Genomic DNA, 5,787 nt, shown 5'->3' on the forward strand with positions numbered 1-5,787 from the left:
CAGAAAAATGCCAGGAAACACCTAGGGGACAAAGTGACAGCATGGCTTGTCTCATGATCAAGGGATCACAGACTGCCTGGATGAAAAGCGCTGGTGAGCAATACCTGATTAGAGATGAGACTATCTTGTTAATTGTCTAGGCTCTAGAAAGCACGTTAGGATTTTATTTTATATGTAGCCATTTGTTTCCAACATTTCTACTTGCTCTCACTTGCATCTCTGTTCTTTGTTAAATAGATATCTAAGTGCTGTGTGCTAAGCAGAGCAGTGATCTGAGGTCTGTCTAGGAAGCTGAAGGATACATTTCCAACAGGAGCAGGGACTCTGTGAATACAGCAGCTGTCCCATGGAACAGATGGTGGATATGCCAGGGTGGTTCTTGGACGGTGCCTGTCATTAACCTGCAAAGGGACAGCAGAGCCTACTTAGGCTGAGAGGGGAGGGCTTGTGTTGCCTGTGGCTGGTGGAATTGGGGAGCTGACCCTTGTCAGGCATAGACAAGGCTCCCTCATGCTGCGGGCAAGTGGTAGCAAGGTGCCTCATAACCCTGGGCTTCTCTGGGAAGCATCAGAATCCCTGTTTGCAGTGTGTTTGTTGTTTATATATGGCTGGAGTACCGTTCCAAATATTCTGAGAAGACAGCCAGCTCAAAATGGTAATGGATTGGGGTGGTCTAACTCAGTCAAACACTGGGTCTTTATTGAACAAGAAAATCATGCCACTGTAAACATTACTAGGCTGCCATGGATTAATTAAAAAAATAAAATCACATCCCTCCAGGAGTTTACACAGATCCTTTAGCAAAGGCTACTCGGTGGGTTTGGGATAGAACTAGAGATAAGATCAGTTCTTTTTCCTTACAGATGACACCCATTGCCAAAAATCCAGTTCTTAAGCCAAAGCGTGAACCAGGGAGCCTCAAAGATTGGGGGAGCCTTGGAATACACACGGTTGGCCAGCTATTCAGTAAAGAAACCTTTCTAACTTATTGAGAGATCAAAACTAACTTAAACCTGGCCCCCTCTCCCCTGGTACCAGGACTTTCAAGTCAGGCGCAACGTACCTCAACTTTCTAGAAAACTTGTTTTAGACAGAAAGATGATTGTCTGGTCAGCTAGGAAACAAAAAAATAGAAGCGATTGTCTGGTCAGCTAGGAAACAAAAAAATTACAACTAATTTATATCGGTCTATATATGACACAGTAGGAAAATGATGGGATAGACAAATTACCCCAGAGAAATGGGGATTGATTTGGAAAAGAGGACCAGTAACCTCTGCTTGTAACACAATAAAAGAAAATGTCTTTAAGATACTATTTCCAATAGCACCTCACACCAGTCAGATTAAGATATAGAGAGAGATAGAATGGTGATAAATGCTGGAGAAATTGTGATGAAAGAGGAGATTTTATGCATATATGATGGATGTCTCCAGTCATCAGAGAGTATTAGGATGCAATCCCTAAACAAAGATCACAAATGGTTGGATATATATTACTAAACGCTCCCTTGGTAATCCTCCTGGGGATTCTTAGTGGAAATAGTCACACAAAAGGAAATCAAGAGATTCATCTCTCATCTCCTAGTAGCTGCTTGGCTATTGCCAGCCTCTCATTTGACAAAAGAAAAATAGCCCAACCATTGAGAAATTGTTCCCCAAAAATGGGAGCTTGTGGTTATGGAAAAATTAACACACCAATTGCGGACCCAGCAAAGTAAACAGAAGTTGGATAGACAGATATTTGCTTACCTTTTTTTCCCTTTTATGTAGTCAAAATACATTCATCTGCCAAAACCCGCCCAGCAACCTGTCCAATATATTTGAATATTAACATTTGATAGACATACCTGGTCTCTTAAATGTGCATGGAGATTTCACTCAATTTAATAGTCACTAGAAAGAAATGACATGGGTTTTGTAATGATGCCTATTCTGTAATATAGTGACACCCTGTTAAACAGAAAGATCTGATGACTATATTTCGCTATAATGTCTCTTTAAATGAAAGCTAACTTGTAACGCTTGTTTTGTTTCTGATACATATAGGGCAAGGATGTGGAAACTTGTAAAAACTTCCTAAATAAGTAGTTCAAAAAATATGGCTGGAGTAATGAAACCCCTTCCCCAACTCCCTGGTTACACCACCCCTAAAACACTCCAGCACATTTACTACAGAGTAGGAGTGAGTGTTACCAACTCTTGTGATTTTATCATGAGTCTCACAATATTTGCCCCGAGCTCCTGAAGTCTTGTGGTTGCATGAGAATCACAGCTCTCTCATTAAAAGAGTTCCTAGTCCTTATGGGTTTTTTTCCACAAGCACACCCTAGGGGATCAAGATCCAGAAGGCAAATACAAAGAACTGAACTTTAAAAAATAACCAGAAAGAACATCCCATGATTTTTGTGGCATGGGAGGAGCGCTAACATGTTTTTTTAATTTGGGGTTTGGCAACACTGAGGTGCAGAAAGACTGGATTTGGCTCCTCCTAGTGGCCTGCAGCTCTGCTAGAGAAGGGCACTCACAAGGACACCCCCACCTTCTCTCTAGAACTGCAACGTGATCATGCCTAGGGAAGTTAACGTGTCCCCGCCCCATAGCACGTTCTTTGCTCTCCCAGCTGCTGACAGAAAGGCCTCTGACACACAGCCTGTCCCTGCTTTCCCTGTGTTTTGGACAGAGACCCCCTCAGGCTGTAGGGCTTTCATCCCAGCCATAAAGTCACAAGTTTAACTAACAAACAATGACAAAGGCCACAGCCAACCAGACTCAGGGTGTGTCTACACTATAGCAGCACAGCTACAACGCCGCAACTGTGCCACTCGAGCCCGCTAGTATAAATGCTTCTGCCAGCGACAGAAGGGGTTCTTCCATCGCTGTAGATAATCTTCCTCTCAGAGAGGCGGTAGCTTGATTGACAGAAGAATTCTTACATTGACCTAGTGGTATCTACACGGGCGGGGGGGGGGGGAGGGGGTTAAGTCAACCTACCTATGGCACTAGGGGAGTGAAATTTTTCCTAGCCCTGAGCAGTGTAGCTAGGTGATGCTAAGTTTTAAGTGCAGACCAGGCCTCAGCTTCTTGAAATCTCCAGGGATTTTTTTTAACCACATGTTAAATACAGCCAGAGAACAGTGGGCACCTGAATTCATTTAATGCTGAGCAGGATGTTTTCGGCACTTGTTTTCCATGGGGGCAGTCAGCAGAAAAAAAAAATCCGCTTTCTCACACACTCTGCCTCTCTGTGTGCCCTGCCTGTGGCTGGAGCAGCATCCCCTTCTGGACTGGGATGTGACCATGGGGAGAGAAATCTCTCCAGTGTCCACTGAGGTGGTCTTCAGCCCATGGGCTAGTTGTGCCTTCAGTCCTACCTCTTCTGGGTGGGAGGGGGGAAAGGTGTGGAGGGGCTTAGCCCCAAAATTTTCTAAAATGAAAAGCAAACCCACTTTAATACTGGGCTGCCCACTAGTTCTCCCACGGGGCCTTCCTGCCTTTTCCTTCAGGCTTGGGAACAGCTACAAGCAAAGCTCCCTTCAGGCAGAGCTCCTTCCTGGCCGGTCAGCCCTGAACTGGGCCAGCCTCTCTGCTTTTATTCCGCCTCCAGGCTTGGCATTGGTTGCAGGCACAGTGGGGTGGGGCTAGTTGAGCCTGTTGCTGGTATAGGGGCTCATCCAGTGATGAGCTGCCAGAAGCTGAAGAACCGGTTCCTTTAGTTGCTCCGTGCCTTTGGTGGCACATCCTTCACTCGCTCTGGGTCTTCGGCAGCACTGAAGGACCCGCCGCCGAAGACCCGGAGCGAGTGAAGGACCCGCCGCTGAATTGCCACCGACGGCACCAAGCGACTAAAGGGCCTGCCGCTGAAGTGCTGCCGAAGGCCCGCTGTGCTGCTGGGTGAGTAAAAATTCTTCAAGGGAGCCTCCCCAGCCGAGAGCTCACGTGGGACGGACAGGACCGGAGCTCAGGTGGAATGGCTACCCCTTTAACAACTGGTTCTAAACTGGCTTCAAAATTTAACAACTGGTTCGCGTGAATCGGCTCCAGCTCACCACTGGGCTCATCATGCTGCCTCTAAGCTAGGTGAGACTTGCTGAGGAGGCAGTTTTTGGTATGAGCAGAGGAGCTGGGCAATAGCATATTCAAGTCACCTAGAGACAGCCCTTTCCTCATAACAGCATCCCCACCTCTACCTGCGCTATGCAAATAGCCAGAGCAACATTTGTGATCTTTCCCACCGCTCCTGTGGGTGAGGTAGAGCAGGGCCGTTAGAGGAGATGGTGCTGGGTCAAGTAGGAATGCACTTTTTCACCATCAGTGCTGCCACTCACACACTTTAGGGGCATTAAACGCCACAGAAAACAAGACACTTCATGGGTGACTGTCCAGATTGGAGTAGTGAAATTCCTTCAGTTGTGTCTGCAGCTTGTGCCCCCTGTGAGAAAGTCATGGGACGTGGCAGAACTCTCCATGGTCGGACTCTCCAACGTGAGCTTTGGTTGATTAGTATTTAATATTTTTATTACAGTAACCCCAGTCAGGATAAGGTCCCCCTGGCCCCCTTTGTGCTTTTGATGTAATTGCAATGTATAGCACATCACCTACACAAAGCCTCTTAATGCTCACAGCTGGATTTATGCAGATGTGGGGCGTTGTCTCTCTCTCTCTTTTCAATTAGCTGTGAACTTTTAACCCATCACTTGTTCCAGATCATGAGCCTTTTTATGGAGCTAGGTCTAGCCAGTACATCCTCTTTTCAGGCAATGGGGTCTATTGAGTTTCTTTCCCCCCACTAATTCATTATAGTTCTCTTTTTTTATCCTGCTGATTTGCCAACCACTGAAACACAAGGAGAGCTCTCTGCCCACACAGGAAAAGGAGATGGGTGGGTAGGAGAGGTGTGATCACATGATGTTATGCAGATAGCAAATTTTGGAGCACAGAGCCCTAGGTTGCATTGATTGCACTTCAGGAGCCTCGTTGCATGTTTTTCAGAGATACTTAGTGCCCATGGCTCCCATTGCTCTCAGAACTGGATACGCTTAGGCCCTCTGAAAATTATAGTAGTACATAATGGAGAGGTGAAATGCTTGCTCTGAGGTACATCTTCAGCACCTCCTATTGACCAGAGAAGTGCAGCAGTCACCAGAGCCACTGAGCAGGCACCAGCACCTGCATACAGATTGCACAGCAGTACGGTAGAAAATCCAGCACAGTGGGTAAGTTGGCAAACTGAGTCCACTTTCCCTGTGTGTCACCTGCCCGGCAAGCAGAGCTAGGAGATGTCAGCTCCAGAGACCGGAGATAATGGTAGGTTTCATTTGCCAGTCTACATAGCCTCTTAGAGGGACCACATGGGTTAGCCTGGGGTGATCACAAGTGCTCAGGTTATTATTCTGTAGGGCTTGGGAAGCCATTTGATGACGTACCCCCTTGAGGGAGATCTACAGGATGGGTTTGTTACCATTTAAACAAAAATCATCCTGGGAAGCAGCTGTGCTCATTTCTAAACATGGCTTAAACACCTCAGAGCTCAGCCCCATTTTAAAGCTGGATTTGTTGCTATAATAAGTAGCATAATCCTGCTCTGGTTAAACCCACACCAGCACCCATCCCACATGGGATAGTTGGATGCAACAAAAACCCCTCAGCCCTGTACAGAATGTCAGGGGTAAGATCCAAAAGGATCCCCACCCTATAAAGAGTGGACTACAGGTACTTGGGTAGGGTTAGAGGTGGTGGTTGTCAGCTGCCTCACTCCAAAAAACACAAGTAGATTTATTGCACTCTTT

This window comes from Eretmochelys imbricata, chromosome 1 (genome assembly GCF_965152235.1).
Source record: "Eretmochelys imbricata isolate rEreImb1 chromosome 1, rEreImb1.hap1, whole genome shotgun sequence".
Classification (NCBI taxonomy): domain Eukaryota; kingdom Metazoa; phylum Chordata; order Testudines; family Cheloniidae; genus Eretmochelys; species Eretmochelys imbricata.